Below are 17,996 nucleotides of genomic sequence, written 5' to 3' on the forward strand. Positions count from 1 at the left end.
TTCTCATGGAGACTTTCATCTCCCCGGGGATCAGAGCCCTGTCCTATACATCTTTGTACCTCCCTGCCGATACACAATACAGCCTTCTTTGCCATGGTGGGTGTACAGCAAGTATTTCTTATGTGAATGACTATAAGATTAAAATACGGTTAAGTGACTTTTGCAAGATCACCCAGCTTGTTTGAGGGACCAACTTGGAAGAGAATTCATATCTCTGACATGTGCACTCTATACCATTTCAAGAAGCCCATTTTGCTTAAAGATAAATCACAAATGGCCCACCTCAAAATTTTTTTTTTAAATTAAAAAAATTAGTTGTCTCATCAAGGACATCTGTTTGTTAATTTAGAAAAAAAAAGATGAGTAAGAAAAAAGATGAATAATTTGGGAGAAGAAAAAACAATCTTGTGAGTAGCTCAACCCAAGCCAACCAGAAAAACGAATATTAAGATTTATGGAGAGTTACATTTTCCTGTCATTCCTGAAGAACCTGGGAAAGCCGGAGGTGGGAGGAGGGAGGAGGGAGGGACGAGAACCAGCTGCTTTCAGAATATTAAGGCCTGAGGCTTTCAGAAAGCATCTACTCTACCTGGCCACCCTGTGATTGCTGTGTGCTTTTGACAACGCATGACAGACTCTGTACAGCTTGGTTTAGTAAGGGTTGGGGCAGTTTCTTCCTCATTATCACCTCATTAAACTTCTGAATGCTGAAGCTTTGCTAGCAGACTGTGTTAGGATTAATCTCTTCTAAATTCCACACATATCATTTAAGCTGCATAGTTAATTGCCTAAGGGGTAATTGAAAATGCAGCATGAAATGTGTGGTGAGTGAAGGCTATTATACAGACCTTAAATTCTACATTTCTGATTAACTTTGTGAGCTTAGTACCCATTAATGGCATTTCCTTTGGTTCAGGCCAGTGCATTAGCTCTAAATGTGTGCTTCTTAGAATTTTAACTCCCACCTGGATCCTTCTCACTCCCTGTCTTTCTGTCTCTATTTTCTGTCTCTCTGTCTCTCTGTCTCTCTCACACACAGACATGCACATGCACATACACACTTTCCTCTTTTCTTTTCCTGGGATAGTTGATTTCTTAAACTATTCACTAACTTAATAAATCGACTCCTTTGAAATGAAGGTTAAAAAACCAATTACTTGGTGCTGATGGGTAGAGTGTGGGGACATATTCATCTGACATCCTTGGCTTCCCATCAGGTCCCTGACCTGCAGTTCACAGAGGCGCCTTGTGAGTAATGGAGAAGCACGTGGCCCTTGCTCTGTTTCTTCAGCTCTGTAATAATGGGGCGTGAGGGTTCTGGCGAGGGCTCCCTACCTCACAGATTAGTACGTAACCACCAAGCAGAGCGTTATATTCCCTTAACCTTCTTTTCTCTGATTCAAGTGGGAAAGTAAATCCTTGTCATCTCTATTTTTTTTTTTAGAAGAAAGGTCTTGGATCTGTGAGGTCCGATTCCTAAGGGGACTCTGGAACCGAAGAGCTGTGTCTGCCTCTCTGGGCGTCCCTGCTGGAACATGCAGCTGGCCGGAGGGGTGTGAATAAACTCATGGAAGAAGGTAGATGAGTGATTGTACCAAACGTTTGTTCCTAACTGATTTATGCAGGATCGTATAATATTGGGTGCTTATTAAGACATGCCGGCGAAGTGTGTGATGTGTGGGTAGGGAGGTAGGGCAGGAAAGTAGAAAGAGCTTTGGGCTAAAGGTTAGGGGCCTGAATTCTGGCCCCAACCCTGTCACTGAGCGTCTGGCTGTTTGGCTAGTTGCTCACTGCCTCCACGCCTCTCTTTCCCCATCTCCAAGACGATCTCTTGGGGGCCCTCCAGCTGTGGGAGACCGCGATGTTTAAGAAGGCCCCGATATATTATCTCTAGTGCTCAGAAACCATATGGAAATAACTCAGCATGGCATGGACTGCCAAGGCCAAGAAACAGAGACATGGGCAAATATTAATAAAGCCCAGCTAGGTCTTACGCTATGCAGATGATCAGCATCGGGTCACCTGACCTTCATCATTCTATTGCATAATTTAGTTGAATCCTAATCCTTGTTTGCTAACCAACCTCACTCAGGACTGGTCATTATAGATTTGCAGATTTTTCCTCTTCTCCTGTAGGCTTAACTGTCTATAGTGATTGAAGCCTGTGCTTAAGGTGATTGGGAAATAGCGATTAAATTAATAGATTTTTCCAGCAAGGACAGACTTAATGGAGGTAATAGATAAAATGTCTAATTAAACAGGCCTATTGTCTACTTCGAAGCTAAATAAATTTACCTCTTAACTTGGGTAGGCTAAGAGGTAAATTAGGAAATGGAGGGGGGGGGGAGGTGCTCTTATCCCTGTGTGCTCACTGGCAAAGCAGTATCTGGGTGTGAGAAGTTGGGGAGAGTGATTCCATCCAGCGTAATTTCCGTCCAGTGTGAGACTTTTGGAAGTCACAGGCCTAGCATGGCTCACGCTGTGTCTCCACACGTGGGCAAGAATGGAGTGAGGAGCGTTCGTCTCTTGCGAATGAGGGTGAGTCACAAACACAGAACCGAAGGGAGGGACAGGACCCGTGGAGAGAGTTTCGTCCCTGTCTGTGGGTGATGATGGCGACGTGAGGACAATGGTGTGGGCTCAGCCACATTTCGGGGAAAGGAGAACTAACCCCTAATGTTTCTTCTCCTTCCATCTCCAGGCAGCTGACATTTTCGGTCTACATTTTTTTTTTCTTTTTTTAAAATTTAATCATGGTAAAATATGCAAACATAAAATTTAGGAACGTAACCATTTTCAGGGTACAGTTCAATAGCATTAAGTACATTTACATTGCTGTGCTATTATCACCACTGTCCATCTACAAAACTCTTTCACCTTGTAGAGCTGAAACTGTACCCATTAAACAATAACACCCTATTCTGTCTTCCCCCCACCCCCACCCCCGTCCCTGACAACCACCATTTGACTTTCTGTCTCTATGAATTTGACTACTCTAGGTACCTCATATGAGTGGAGCCAGACGGTGCTTGTCTTTTTTATGCGTGGCTTATTTCACTCAGCACAGTGTCCTCAAGGCTCATCCATGTTGCAGCAGGTATCAGAATTCCTTGTTTAAGGCCGAGCAATATTCCACTGTATGCGTACACCAAATTTTGTTTATCTTTTCATCTGTTGATGGACACTTGGGTTGCTTGCACCTTTTGACTTTTGCAAATAATGCCACATGAATATGGGTGTACAAATATGTCTTTGAGTCCCTGTGCTTCATTTTTTGGGGGCATATAGCCGAAAGTGGAATTGCAGGATCATATGGTAATTCTATTTTCAATTTTTTGAAGAGCTGCTTTACTGTTTTCATAAAAGTTGCACTATTTTACATTCCCACCAATAGTGCACAGAGAGTCTAATTTCTCTACATCCTAATATTTGTTGTTTCTTCCTTCTTTCCTCTCTCCCTTTCTCCCTCCTTCTTTCCCTCTCTCCCTTCCTTTTTGCCATCCTAATGGGCGTAAGATGGTATCTCATCGTAGTTTTGATTTGCATTTGATTTGCATAATGATTAGTGATGTTGAGCATCTTTTCATGTGTCTTGTGGTCTACATTTTACTACATTCAGAATTACAGTTTACACTGGAACCAGGAAGAAGCCACTTATACAAAGACATACCAAAACACCTTTGCGCTGAACCGAGGTTTCAATCGCAACTTTACACAAAAATTATTAAGAGGAGATGGGAAAGATGGTGAATTAGCATGTTCAAGCTGTGAAGAGGAACTGAATCTTTGAGAGGGGAGGGGACTTGCCTGCGGACCCATGGCTGGTTAGGGGAGGCCTCCTGTCTTCCAGGCACTGTGCTCCCTGTCAGTATCTTCTGGCCTTCACTGTGCATAAGACTGATTAGGGCATTCTGGGGTCCTACCACCAGAGAGTCTGATGAAGCGAGTTGGAAGTGGGCCTGGTACCATCCTTTATAGTCAGTAATTCTGATGCAGATGGCCAGTTGGCCCCAGTTTTGGAGATTTGCATGTGTCCAGCCTCCCTCTTGAGTTCATATGGGGGCATGGTGAGTTTGATGGGTCAGCAGATGTATTGATTTCCTACTGCTGCTGTCACAAATAACTACGAAGTTGGCGGCTTAAAATAACGCAAAGTTATCTTACAGTTTTGGATGTCAGAAGTCCAAAATGTATCTAATTAGGCTAAAATCAAGATGTAGGCAGGGCTCTGTTCCTCTTGGAGGCTCTAGGGGATCATCTGTATCCTTATCTTTTCCAATCTCTAAATGCCACTCCTGTTCCACGGCTTGTGACCCCTTGTTCCATCTTCAGAGCCAGCGGTGCAGCATCTTCAAGTCTTTGATTTTTACTCTCTCCTGCCTGCCTCATCTACTTTCAGGGACCCTGTAGCTATGCTGGGTCCATTCAGATAATCCAGGATAATCTTCTTATTTTAAAGTCAGCTGAAAAGCAACCTCAATTCCATCTGAAACCTTAATTTCCCTTTACCATGTAGCATAACATATTTATAGATTCTAGGAATAAGGATATTGGTATCTTTGGGGGCCATTATTGTGTCTATTACAGAAAAGAAAATGCCCGACAGGCTGGAACTGAAGGAAGAGATGGAGAAGGGGAGGCAACATGCTGTAATTCTCTTCTTCCTTCTCTTGGGCCCCAACATTCTCCTTTGACCCCCGCCTTTAAAACATTAAGTTTATTTGGGTAACATTGGTTAATAACATTATACAAATTCCAGTTATAGGAGGTGTAATTTGACATCTGTATACTCTACGATGTGCTCACCACTTGAAGTCTAGTTTTTCTTCCATTGCCATATATTCGACTCCCTTTACCCACTTTGCTCTCTTTCCACCCTCCTTCCCCCTTGGTAACCACCATTCTGTTGTCTGCATCTGTGAGTTTTTTTTGTTTGTTTTGTTAGTTGGTTTCTAACTTTTTGTTTTATAGTCTATGTATGAGTAAAATCATATGACTTTTGTCCTTTTCCACCTGTTTGATTTCACTTAGCATAATAGTCTCAAGATCCATCCACGTCGTCACAAAAGGTACTATTTCCTCTTTTAAAAAAATGTCTGAGTAGTATTTCATTGTGTAGATATATACTACATCTTCTTTGTCCAATTATATATGTTAATGGTACTTAGGTTGTTTACACGCCTTTTGAGTCTAGTCATTATCTCCTCATTTCCAGAAGAGGGGGCCTAATAGCAGAGATTCTTAGTATGCAAATCTGAAAGTTTCTGGGTTTGTGGCACCAGTTGGAAAATTGTCTATATCTCCTTCTTTGTACCCCAAAATCATATCTGTGCACACTCATGCCCACCTATATGCCAAGTATAAGTAAAAGATGGACAAATCCAGGCCATGTGACCCCTGATTTATTTAATTCAATCCAGTTTATCAAATATTTATTAAGTGCTTTAGCTAGCACTCTGCTCTAGAGAATAAAAAGAAAAAAAGTTTAGAGATAGTCCTTAACTTGGAAATGCGTGGGAAGACAAGTTTTACTGATAAGAAATAATCAGAGAATAATAGCGGTCGGTATATAAGCAGCTGCTAAGCCAAATATCATTGAATTCCAATTCAATCGATTAGAATAATGTACTGGAGGTTGGGGAGAGGTGGAGCTCAGTTGTCGCAGCTGAGGAAGTTACAGAAACCAGGAAGGAGGGATCAATTGGGACATAAGAGAGGAGGTCTGAGAATATTTATGGGAGAAAGGGAGGGACAAAGTTATCAGACAATCACTGTACTCTCTGTGTGGAGTGAAGTCTGTTCTACTCTTGTTCCAGAAACAGAGAAAACCCCACGTCTATTTATTCCCTCTGTTTGATGACTGTCTTGACTATGAATTCCGAGGGAATACCCTGTGGTCACCAGGTTCTCTTCAACCCTGATGGGAAAGCACGCATGTAGACCTTGTAATTAAAGAGATAAATTTCCCACCTAGTGATTTGTATTATCTCCATCCAGATGCCTCCCCTATCCTCTTTTTACCTTTTACTACTACTTAGGGGTTGAATTTCTGATTTCCTCTTTCTAGGTATGTCAGACCTCTCCCCTGGGGAAGGGAGGGGTGGAAATACAGATACATTCAGGAAATTCTTTCCTCCTAGTGATTTTGAGTGAAATTGGCCTCTTTCTAGGGACCTGCTGCTAACATCCAGCTCTAGAGACAAAAAAAAACAAAGAAATATATGGCTTGCTCAGTGTAGAAAAGCCATTTGTTACAGAATTAAAAGTGTTGCGGACACTCAGTTGATTGCATGGCTTGTCTTTAAAACCCAGGATATGTTAATACTTCTCTCTATCTTAGTGGAAAATGATCTAACCAACATTCATAGGTAGAAGCCTTGTGGGCTGCTCTTTATTGTTGGTTTGTCAGAAAAGAAGGTAGACAGCAAGAGGTGGAAATATTGGTCTTCGCTTTTATTTATAATCCAAAATGCTTTTTTTTGTTGTTGAGAAGATGGCAACTTTGCCTATAAGGTTTGCTTGTATAGAGAAGGGCATCTCTTTATAGAAAATAGGGCAAATTGATTAGGTACTCATAGTCATACATCATTTCAATATGATAGTTGAGTGACTTACTGTATACTAGCTCAGCAGCTTAAAGGTCACGTCCTGCTAGTGGGTACCAAACTTCTCTGACTACTGTTTATCTTGTCTTCGTTTATTTATTTTTTTTAAAGTGTTTTCTTTTTAAAGGCAGCCCAGAATTAACAATGAATAATTTGCTGCTGTTTGCCCAGAGCTGCTCTTTTTAAAGGCTGTTTTCCTATACTGTGTGGCAGAGGCTTGATAGTAATATAGCTTTATCTTTGAAAGCAAAAGTCCTTTCTATTAATAGGCATCCAAAATCCTTTCCAGAGTTAATTAATGCAGCTACAAAGTGGAAATAAGAAGTGACGGCAGAGGGGAAGGAAATTGTAGCTCATAGCTGTAAGTAAAGGAGAATAGATATCACCTCTTATATTCTAAAGGCATGCCTGGAAGAGTTAGTCATCCCACTGCGTTACAGACCATGTTGGGCCAACTTAAACATCTGTTAATCAATTTAAGTGAAAGAAGAAACATCCAGGTACCAATGTGCTCAGGTCTCTTTTGGTGTTACAACAGTAATGATGATGATAGTATGGCAGCTAACAGTGTAGAGCATAGTCCACACACCAGGCATTGTGTTAGTGTTCTGTGTTAGGATTTCTCCACTTCAGCACTATTGACACTTGGGACTGAATAATTTTTAATTCCGGGAGGCTGTCTGTGCATTATAGGATGTTCAGCAGCATCCCTGGTCTTGCTTACTAGATGCCAGTAGCACCCCATCCCCCAATTTGCGTCAACTAAAATTATCTCCAGACATTGCCACATTTCCCCCTGGGGGTAGGTAGGGTGGTGGTGGGCAGACCCAGACTCTACCTGGATTATGCCATTTAATCCTCTCAACACAGTGTCACAGACACTATTGATATCTCCATTTTATTTTTTCTTCACAGAGAAATGTGAGAAACGAAAAGGTTAGATGGCTTACCCGAGATCATAGCATATATGATTCTAGGCAGTGAGTGTCCTAACCACAAAACCAAGTGCTCTATAATGACAAATTTGTATGTTCTTCCTGTAAATAACTAGCCATTTTAGCAGTGATATGCTATCTACCGCCCAATCACATACAATTATTTATTATGACTTTCCACTCGACAAACACTACTCCTTGAGGTATGAAGTATCCTCAAATGTTGCCTGATTCATAGTTTCTAACAAAATTATTTCACACCTATCAAACATTTAAAGAATAATATGACAAATGCCTTGAGACACATGCTTGGTTAATTTAATAGGTTTATTTAATATAATATTTACTTTAGGTTTTTTTTAATTAACAAAATATTGAGGGAGTTTATCACCGCTAGACCTGCCTTAGATGTTAAAGGGAGTTCTTCAAGTTGAAATGAGAGGACACTAATTAATAACATGGAAATATATGAAAGCATAAAACTCAACTGATAAAGGTAAGTATATAGTCAAATTCAAGATAATCTAATATTGTAGTGGTAGTAAGTAAATCACTTTTAACTCCAATATAAAAGTTAAAAGACATAAATATTAAAATTAGTTATAGCTACAATATTGCTAATGGATACATAATATAAAAAGATGTAAATTGTGACATCAATAACAGAAAATTGGGGAAGGATTAGAAAAATATAGAACTTTTATATGCAATTATAGTTGTTATCATCTTAAAATAGACTGTTGTAAGATGTTTTATGTAAGCCTCATGTAATCAGAAGGAAAAAACCTCTGGAAGATACACACAAAATATACAGAGGAATCAGGGCACATCACTAGAAAAAAAATCAAGTCACCAAGGAACAGCAAGAGAAGAAAGGAACAAAGAAACTACAAAACAGTCAGAAAGCAATGAACAAAATGGGAAAAGTACATCCTGACCTTAAAAGTAATAAATAATTACTTTAAATGTAAATGGATTAAATTATTCAATCGAAAGACATTGAGTGACTGAATGGACAAAGAAAAAACAAGATACAACGGTATTTACAAGAGACTCATATTAACTTTAAGATGTAATTGCCAATATATAGAAATAAACTAAGTGTCCTTCAAGAGATGAATAGATTTTAAAAAGTGGCATATGCGCGCACGTGCGCGCGCACACACACACACACACGCACATAGAGGTGTATTATTAAGCCTTAAAGAAGAAAGTCATATTGCCATTTGAGACAACATAGATGAACCCGGAGGTCATTATGCCAAGTTAGATAAGCCAGACACAGACAGACAAATACTGCATGAGCTCACTTAGATTTGGAATCTGAAATAGTCAGACTCACAGAAGCAGAGAGTAGAGTGGTGGTTGCCAAGGGCTGGGGGGTACGGGAAATGGGGAGATGTTTGTTAAATGATACAAAGGGTCAGTTACATGGAATGAATAAATTCTGGAGATGTAATGTACAGCATGATGACTATAGTTAAAATACCATATTGTGCATTTGAAATTTGCTAAGAGAGTAGCTCTTACATATTTTCGCTGCAAAAAAAAAATCATAACTTTGTGAAATGGTAGATATTTTAATTAGCTCGATTGTAGTAATCATTTCACAGTGTATCCATATATCAAAGCATCATGTCGTACACCTTTAATATATACCATTTTTACTTTTCAAGTATACCTCAATAAAGATGGAAAAAACTAATCTCATGTAGTACTAGAGCTAATTAATATGTGTTTGTAAAGAGCTTTGAGATCTAAAATTGAAAGTAGTTACGAAGCACAGAATATCATTACAATTTATTTGTGTTCTGTTATTTAATGTTATTTTATGGTTGAGGTTATATAATTTATTATCATAAGGTAAAGGAGAGCTCAGCGCATGCCAAAACAAAAATATATTGCAAATACAGTAATATATCTATTACCCATATTTTAACAGGGAAGCTACCTGCTTGCATTTATCACCTGTGTTATGTGAGGATGAGTTATGAGACCTCACAAAAAAAGATGTGTCTCTTTAGAAATAATTTAGAAATAGTAGCTGACTGGATTTTGGAGAAGCACTTTCTTGCTCTCTTTCCTTCTCTCTCTCTCTCTCTCTCTCTCTCTCTCTCTTACACACACACACACACACACACACACACACACACACACACGAGCACCATAGGACTCAGTCAGATCAGTTCAGGGATTTGAATGGCTAGAACAATTTCTCTGCCTAGGGGTGTGTTGAAGTGAACTAATGAGGAAGCGCATGTGAAGAAGAGAGGCTATAACGTTTGTCTTTATTGCTGTGGTCCAGTGTTACAAGCTGAAGCCTTTCAAGTTAATATGAATATTTTGAGGTATCAGGCTAAATAGGGAGGCCATTTTTATTTTTAGACGCAGATTCATTCATTATTCCCATATTATAAGGTGAAAAAATCCAAGCCAGAGGAAGATTTTTCATTTGACGTCTGATGGAGAAATTGCTTCAGGTCTTGTAACTTTAGCACTAATCAATGAGAATAATCACCACTGCAGTTTACTGAGTATTAATCATGCACAATCCGTAGTGTAGACCCTGGCCCATGGTGACTGGGATGCTGCTGTGTCAAATATCGTGCTTAGGGCTTTACTTAGGTTACTTCATTAGATCCCCACAGTAGTCCTCAGAAGTGTTAGTTTCCATTTAAGAGATGCAGAAACTGAGGCACAGAGAAGGTAAATTAGTCAATGATGGGTCAGGCTCCAAATCCATGTCCACCTGAGTCTAAAGTCTGGGTTGTTAGCACTGTTCCGTGCAGTAGCCACCAGCCACGTGTGGGTAATCAGTACTCGACATGTGTCTAGTCAGATTTTAGTACAGAACTTACTGTAAGTGTAAACTACATACTGGATTTTGAAGACTTTACAGAAAAAGAAGAATGTAAAATGTCATTAACATTTAAAAATATTGATTACATGTTGAACAGATGATAGTTTGGATATGTTGGGTTAAATAAAAATACAAAACATCGATTTCGTTTATTTCTCTTAAATTCTTTTAATGTGGCTACCAGAAAATTTTAAATCGTATATGGCACACTTTGTATTCTTACTGGACGACACTGCTAGAACTCGCTGTAACTGTCCCCTTGTCCTTCTTAGCACAGTTCTCTGCCCACAGTGAGCCCTACACATGTTCCGACTCACTCATAATTTATGTAAGCGTGGCTAAAAGCCAGGGAGGAGGAAGAATAACACAAACTGTCAAGTGATTTCTTTAGGTGTGAGCGGAACACAGCTTACAAAACTCAGAAGACAGACTGTGAATTGGCAATTTTCCAGGGATCAGTCCCCCCCTCCCCCGCCCCTGCCCTGCTCCAGCCAATCCTTTCCTTCTTTCTTCAAGAAACATTCGAGGAGCACTCAGAACAGACCAGGGACTGTGCAAGGCCCTATAAGTTACAAAGATGAATAAGACCCAGTAATCAAGGAGTTTACTCCCTAATAGAGAAAACCGATTTACTGTATATTAGTAGTTTGCTAGGGCTGCAGTAACAAGATGCCATAGCCCGGGTGGCTTAAACACCAGAAACTTTTTTTTCTCATGGTTCTGGAGGCCAGAAATCCATGATCAAGAGGTTGGGTGTTGGTTTCTCCCAAGACCTCTTTCCTTGGCTCGCAGATGACCATCTTCTCCCTTGTCCTCACATTGTCTTCTCTCTGTGTACATCTGTGTCTAAACTTCATATAAGGACACTAGTCACTGGATTAGGGCCCACGCTAATGACCTCGTGTTAACATAATCATCTTTGTAAAAACTTTGCCTCAAAATATGGTCACATTCTAAAATATTGAGATTAGGACTTAAACATATTAGTTTTTGCGGGGACGTAACTTAGCCCGAAACATGATCTTTGAAGCAAACGCAATGGTCATGTGGAAATGGGGTATCTGACTCTTTGTGGCTACATCCTGAAAGGTGGTCAGGGAAGACATTACAAATATGAGGCGGAGATCGGTGGGCTCTTGGAGATTAGCTTTTCTTTTTTCTCTTTTTTCTTTAGTCTAATAAGCTGCCAGCTGCTCTCAGTACAGATAGAGCTAAATGCAGATATTGAGGGCCCTGCTCTGTTTTGAAGGTGTTCTGAGGTAAAGGTATAACAAGACCCTTGGTTTTTGTGAGTGGCTTAGCAGATGCTGCCTCACACTTTGGCATGCAGAGTTGATAGTCAAGGAGGTGGAGAGGAAACCAGTGGTGGAGGTAGAAATGAGTAACGGCCTCCTAAAATAAAATTACTTTGAGGAAAGGAGTTTTTGACACTTACAACTGGGTTTCAACCCAAAAGGCTGAGTGTTTTTTTTTCAATATTGACTATATTTCTTATGCTATACTTTACATCCCCATGACTATTTTGTAACTACTAATTTATACTTCTTAATCCCTTCCCTTTGTTCACCGCCCCCCCCCCCCCCGCAACTCACTTCCCATCTGGTACCCCTCAACATGTTCTCTGTATCTATGAGTTTATTTTTATTTTGTTTATTTTGTTCTTTAGATTCCACATGTAAGTTAAATCATACGGCATTTGTTTTTCTCTAACTTAACTCTACTTAGCACAATAACCTCTAGGCCCATCCATGTTGTTGCAAATGACAAGACTCCATTCTTTTTTTATGGCTGAATAATATTCCATTGTATATATACATACCATTGCTTTTTATCCATTCATCCATTGATGAACACCAAAGTTGCCTCCATATCTTGGCTATTGTAAATAATGCTGTAGTGAACAAATGGATGTACATTTGCCTTTGACGTAGTACTTTCAGTATGTTTGCGTAAATACCCAGAAGTGAGATTACTGGGTCCTTCTTCATCTCTTGTTATAAACTTTGTTTTAAAGTTTATTTTGTCTGGTATAATTATTGCTACTTCAGCTTTTTTTTTTCCATTTTCATGAAATATCTTTTTCCATCACTTTTAGTCTGTATGTATCTCTCAATCTGAAGGAAGTCTCTTGTAGGCAGTAAATATAAGGGCCTTGTTTTCTTATCCATTCAGCCACCCTTTCCTTTTGATTGGAACATTTAACCATTAACATTTAGAGTAGTTGTTGATAGATATGTGGTTATTGCTATTTAATTATTAATATTTTTTATCTTATGTATTCCTTCTTCTTAAAGAAGTCCCTCTACAATATTTATAATATGGGTTTACTGTTCATGACCTCCTTTAACTTTCTCTTGTCTGGGAAGCTCTTTATTTGTCCTTTGATTCTAAATGATAGTTTTACTGAGTAAAGTAATCTTGGTTGTAGGTCCTTGGTTTTCATCATTTTAACTATTTCATGCCAATCCCTCTGTCCTGCAAAGTTTCTGTTGAGAAATCAACTGACAGTTTCATGGGAGCTCCCTTGTAGGTAACTAATTGCTTTTTTTTCTTGGATTCTCTCTTTGTCTTTAAGCTTTGGCATTTTAATTATGATATGTCTTGGTGTGGAGCTCTTTGGGTTTATCTTGTTTGGGACTCTCTGAGCCTTCTGGGCTTGTATGTCTATTTCCCTTGCTAGATTTTGGAAAATTTCAGTCATTATTTCTTGAAATAGGTTTTCAGTTCTTTGCTCTCTCTCTCTCCTTCTGGTATCCCTGTGATGTGAATGTTGATATGCTTGGTGTTGTCCCAGAGGCTCCTTAAACTATTCTCGTTTTTTTTAGATTCTTTTTTCTTGTTGCTGTTCCGATTGGGTGTTTTGTGCTGGTTAATCTTCTAAATCACCGACTTGGTCCTCTGCTTCATGTAATCTACAGTTGATTCTCTCTAATGTATTCTTCATTTCAGTTATTGTATTCATATCTGATTGGTTCTTTTTTACATTTTCTATCTCCATTTTTGTTTTTTGTTTTTTTTTAAATGTCTTTGTTGGCATCCTCATTGAGCTCATCGAGCATCCTTTTAACGAATGTTTCGAACTCTGCATCGGCAGATTGCTTATCTCCATTTTGTTTAGATCTTTTTCTGGAGCTTTATCTGTCCTTTCATGTGGGACATGTTTTTTTGTCTTTACATTTCAGTTGCCACCCTGTGTTTGTTTCTGTGTATCAGAAAGGGCTTCTAAGTCTCCTGGTCTTAGAAGAGTGGACTTATGTCCTGTGGGGCCCAGTGGCACAGTCTTCCCTGGTCACCTGAGCTGGGTGCTCCAGGTATGTCCCTTGTATTGGTTGTGTGGGCCCTCCTGTTGTAGTTGAGCCTTGGTTGCTGTTTGCATATCAGTGGTGGTGGGTAGGAGATTGGTTGTGAGGACTGGCTAGTGAGGGGCTGACTCTGCAGAGCAGGATTCGCTTGGGCAGGGCCCTGGTGCTTGCCCAGTCTGCCCTTTGGTTGTGTGATCCTCGGATGCATCCCTGGGTGGTGCTCTAGCTCAGGTCAAAACTGGCCAAGGCATGCTGGTGTGCTGGGCACCAGGGCCTCCTGGGAGGGACCCCGCTGCAGGCCAAATTTAGCCTGTGGTCTGCCCATAGCCACCTGGCAAGAATCACCAAGGAATTTGCAGATGGCTGCCACCTGAGCTGAGCTTAGAGGTGCCTTGAGAGGCCAAGCCGCAAACCAAGGCAGGCTGCCACTGGTGCCCGGCTTGAGGCTGCTCAGCAAGAGGTGTGGGGCACGCTGAGGCCAATGCTGCTTGTTTGGGTTTTGTGAGATTTTAGGAAAGTCCACAGCATGGGGCAAGACAGGCTGTTTGTATGGAAAAGACACTGGAGGTGGCTTGGGTGGCTCGCAAGTTGGGAGGGGCGGGGTCTCAGGGAATCACGAGGGCAGGGCGACCATGTTAGCCGGGTTGATGGAGGCTCAGATATGATGGCTGCCTTTGTTTGCAGGCCAGGAGGGGGGAAGGGCTCAACAAAGGAACAGTGGCCTCTGCCAGCACTTCTATCTGGAAGAAAGCCACCCCTCCAGCCCTCACCCTGAAGCCAGACAACTCAGTTCCTCCCCGGTATGTCCTGGATGACTTTCAATCTGCTGCTCCAGCTCTGGAGCTCAGAGCGAGCGAGTCCATCACTGAGTAAGTCCACGTGGGGCCCTTTAAGAGTCTGTGACTACTGCAGCCTTCCGTCTCAGCTACAATCTCCACTGGTTTTCACAGCCAGAGGTTGTGGGGACTTCTCTTCCTGTCATAGGAGCCCTGGGCTGGGGAGCCTCGCTCTTCCGCAGCCGAGACACTCCTCTCGGTTCTCAATTGTGGGATCAGTCTCGAGTCGGCCTCCTCAGTATGTCTGCAGCTGTAGGACTTCTGTTCAGCCAGACCTCAGGAGACTCCCAGTGATGGCTGTTCTGCAGTTTAGTTGTAACTCTGCTGTGGTCGTGAGAGGAGGTGAGCAGTGTTTACCTACTAAGCCATCTTGACTGGAAGTCTCATGAGAATATTTTTAGAATCGTGTCATTGTATATATTGATGAATAATATAAGTTTTTTAAACAACCAGTTAGCAAAAATTATCTTAGTCCCTTAGCTCTTGTGTACAGTTTGTGGTGCTCAGTCGAGGGGTCCAAACCAGGTCACTTCTCCGAGTCTCGCTGACTCTCCCAGTGACCCGTCCGACAGCCCAGCAGGTGCTGGCACACAGAAGAAACTGAAGATGCAGCTCCCTTTATCCCCTCAGAGTATCACTGTCGCGCTTGTCTCCTCCAGGCCACTTTGATTTAATCTGCCTGCCCTTTAGAGCCAGGAGCCAGGGATGACTTTTTTCAGCGTATAGTTCAGTGAAGGTAAACTCATCCAGGTAACGTTGAAGGAAAAACCAACTTTATTAGTTTGCTCTGGCTGCCGTAACAAAGTACCACATATTGGGTGGTCGAAACAACAGACATTTATTTTCTCACAGTGCTGGAGCCTGGAAGTCCAAGATCAAAATGTTGGCAGGGTTAGCGTCTCCTCGGCTTGTAGATGGCTGTCTTCTGATGGTGTCCTCACAAGGCCTCATCTGAGCACGTCTGTGTCCTAATCTCCTCTTCTTATAAGGACACTCGTTGTATTGCATTAGGGCCCGTCATAATGACCTCATTTTGCCTCTTTAATGACCCTATCTCTTAATATAATCATGTTCTTAGGTATTAGGGATTAGGACTTCAACATGTGAATTTGTGGGGGGGGACACAGTTCAGCTTATAACACCGACTAAGCACCTGAAGGTATCCGCGTGAGTGTGAGCATCCATGTGCAGCGCTGGCGGGAATGGCTGGAGTCCCAGGGCAGGAAAGCTAAGGTGGAGGAACTGGGAGTCTTAGTTGAAACTCAGAGTTAAGATAAATCAGGTTAACAAAAACCGAGTAGGCAGATGCTGACCATTACAGTGCTGGGCATTGGATTCTGGTCCCCATTCTTAGTCCCAAAGAGATCCGACCCCAGAATACCCTGCCATGAATCAAGGAACCAACAACAGAAAGTTTGCACCTAAAAAGAAGTTTTTCAATACTCCGGTCAACCCAAAGGACACATTAAATAGAAGCTCTTATTTAATATTTTCTTAGTGATTGGAATGATGGACTAGCAAGAGAGCCTGTCAGGTTTCCCGGTGACACTGTGGACATCATTAAATAACATGCAAATCATTAACTAGGAATGTAGACAGGATGCCCAGACTTAATCCTTTTTTATTCCCACCCCTGGGGAAGTTTGGCAGCATAAATGCCTTCACTCCTGCCACGAGGAACTGCTCTGAAATGCAAAGTTTGACTCAGCCCGCAAAGTAAAAGAAACTGTAATGGTCTCATTTCTATCTTTTTGAGTAATGATATGCCGGTTTCCCAATAAACTGCATAAAGGTGAAGAAGAAAAATAAGTCTTTGACCTTTCTCGTTTATAACCACACTCAGATATTTCTCATATCTTCTGCTGGCCACAGAGTTTTGCATAGAGGAGATTTAATTTCCTGCTGCTGCAGGCATTAAAATAGATAGGACCTCCTTCCTGTCTTCACTGCAACCTGAAGCCTTTTATTTGGCTGTCAATCAGGGCTTGTCATTCACAGGACCCTAGTGAAGAGTGTTGCGGGTGAAATCCTTTCTAAGCAAACTGTTCCCACAGTGTAGAGCAAATAGGTACCCCATGGGGAAGAATCGTGAATGCTGAGCAAGTGGAATATGGCAGTCACTGTCTGGGTGATGAATACCTTTTATCCAGATAAATGTGCTTCTAATTTGTTAGTTTAATTACTGCAGCCTTGCAAAGTCTTGAGCCAGTAATTCCTTTCTCAACAAATTAGAGGTCTTGAATAATTCTGTGGGAAGACTAATTCTTCACTCTGGTTTTTGGACATTTCTCTGAAACATATTTCCAGAACTCAGTTGGATGCCATTAACAACTCAGTGCGATGGTTCTTGTTGCATTGTGATGTATAAACATCTCTTTGGAGTGGCTTCTGCGTTTCTAACATTGAAGCATGAATCTCTTTTGGTTAATTACCTTTCCCAGCTCCCTTTTAAGGATGTGAAAAAGATTTCACCTAACAACCAGCAATTGTTGTTCTAGAGGAAGAAAGTAAGGAAGTGATTCCCTCAGCCCAACCCCGGTTCTGAGTCTGAAAGAAGGGTCTGATGGGAACACCACCCACTCTTCACCCCTGCCGCTTTCCAAGGTTGGGGACTGGAAAATTCAAAATTTGCATTATAGAAAATGTACGCTTTCTACCTTACTTTCTACTTTCAACTGCTGCTTGCTCCTTTGGCCCAGATGTACTAATTACCTGCCTTCTCATTTTCTCTATTTTGCTAATGTCTTTCTGTCCCCCAAGTGAGAATCAGCTTAGCTGGCTTTCTGTCAATAGGAAGTCTCTGTTAATTGGCATTTCTCTCATTTGCAAGCAGAATAATAACTGATATTCATAATGATTCCAGAGGCCTTGCAAGATCCTGAAGGGTCTCATGAATTCTCAAGAAATGATTGACTTCTGTACAGAATAATTTTAGTATCAGGTGTGTTTTATGGTTTTCTGATTCATTGCAAATTGGACGTCTGTTTATGGGATATAACTTTCTATTTACCAGAGTAACTGTTAGGTGGAACTCAAATCTCTTTTGAGAGAGATGGAAAATAGGACTTTTTCAATTGGGAAGCTTCTGGTGACAGGTCAAGGGTCAAGTCTAATGCTTTTTTATCTTTGGTGCAATTTGTAGGGGCTCAGAGGGTGCTTATTAAATAACTGAGCGGTCCAGGGGCACGGGTAGCTGTAGGCTTGACAAAGGATCATCCCCGAAGCAGGCCTGAAACAGAGGCCTGAACATTCGTGTTAAATCTGAAAGGTCAGATAGATGAGACTAGAACAGGACGCAAAAATGTAGGAGTCAGAGAAACTCACACACGGAATGCAGGTTAGAGCAGACAAAAAGATCTCAATTTAGGGGTTTGAGATGTTGAAAACAATTCCAGAAGGTGGAAGTACCAAGGTGGCCCCTGAACGGTGCCACTTTCTACTGTGTGTGGGTAACCGTT

General features: G+C 41.2%; 1 long non-coding RNA gene across 2 annotated transcripts in view; it reads left to right on the forward strand.

Moving 5' to 3' along the window:
* Positions 1 to 17,996, forward strand: part of LOC107512856 — a 212,655-nt gene that overhangs the window by 63,763 nt on the left and 130,896 nt on the right. The window contains exons 3-4 of one of the 2 annotated variants that reach the window (XR_001597424.2): positions 1,445 to 1,577; positions 14,387 to 14,571. This is a non-coding gene — a long non-coding RNA (uncharacterized LOC107512856). Of the gene's footprint in view, positions 1 to 1,444; positions 1,578 to 14,386; positions 14,572 to 17,996 lie in introns of those variants that run through there. The other variant, XR_001597423.2, reaches the window with a different exon arrangement.

This window comes from Rousettus aegyptiacus, unplaced genomic scaffold (genome assembly GCF_014176215.1).
Source record: "Rousettus aegyptiacus isolate mRouAeg1 unplaced genomic scaffold, mRouAeg1.p scaffold_m13_p_12, whole genome shotgun sequence".
Classification (NCBI taxonomy): Eukaryota; Metazoa; Chordata; class Mammalia; order Chiroptera; family Pteropodidae; genus Rousettus; species Rousettus aegyptiacus.